This window comes from Sinocyclocheilus anshuiensis, unplaced genomic scaffold (assembly GCF_001515605.1).
Source record: "Sinocyclocheilus anshuiensis isolate Anshui unplaced genomic scaffold, SAMN03320099.WGS_v1.1 scaffold1943, whole genome shotgun sequence".
Taxonomy (NCBI): domain Eukaryota; kingdom Metazoa; phylum Chordata; class Actinopteri; order Cypriniformes; family Cyprinidae; genus Sinocyclocheilus; species Sinocyclocheilus anshuiensis.
Genome location: NW_015549679.1, coordinates 21,329 through 22,433, shown reverse-complemented (window position 1 = coordinate 22,433; position 1,105 = coordinate 21,329).

Here is a 1,105-nt window from a genome sequence, read left to right as displayed (position 1 = left end):
GTGTGTGTGTTTTTCATTAAGAGTAATATTGAATCAACCTTAAGAATTAATTTTGTTTCAAGAATAGGAAAGGCCTAACGTTAAAGATCAAACTAAGCGCTACAGATGTGAGAATGCGAGATTTGTTGCTGCTGAGGTAGACGCTCTCGCTCTTTCTCTGAACAAATTGTTGTTCATTCTTAATTTGGAAACGGCAGAGACATGTTACAGGTTATAATATAATCCAAAAATGCCATTTTTTCGTGGGCTACACTCCAGGGGGTGCTGCAGCACCCTCAGCACCCCTACTTCCCACGGTAATGCACCGAAGTGAAGAGGAATGCGCGCCTGAAACGTCTCCCGTTCTCAGTCGTTCTGCGACTGAATAAATGCACTTCTTGTCAAGAGAAAAAGTGACAGAAGCAGCAGTTGTGAGTGCGGTGGCCAACACTAGCCCCGCCCCTGCATTAAAGTATTTTCAAAATTCATATCATAACAAAAATAAAAACCGGTATTCGGTATGAACCGGTATGCCGCCCAGCACTACTCGCAATGTCAATTATTCCTGAAAATGCATCGGGATCCGTCACACCACTTATTGTTTTTGTGCATGCAGGCTTACCAAAACAAAGTTACTGGGTTAATCTTTTTCACGTTTCCTGGGTTAGTAGAAGCACCGGGGACCCGATTATAGCACTTAAACATGGAAAAGTCAGATTTTCCTGATATGTTGCCTTTAACGTGAGGGAACAATTGAGAGAAAGAAAGAAAAAGTGAGAACCCGCCTTGAAGCACTGGTCCCCACTCCAAAAGATAAAGACGTAGCAGAAAGATAATATTCACTTTAACAGTAAATATTCTCCCCAAAGAAGCAGCCGCCTTAGGCAACTTACCTAAGAAGAAATGGCTCGTCCTTGAATAGTTTAGCGGCCACCATTTACGAGGATCTGCTGAGGATAGCTTCCAATAAGATCTTCACGGGGAAGAGAACAAGAATGAGGTAGGGACTAGGCATGAGCCGGTATGAGATTTTGACGGTATGATAACCTTAAGCAAAAATATCACGGTTTCACGGTATTGTCATTACTGCTCTAAAATGTGTTATTTTTAAATGACTGGGTAAAAA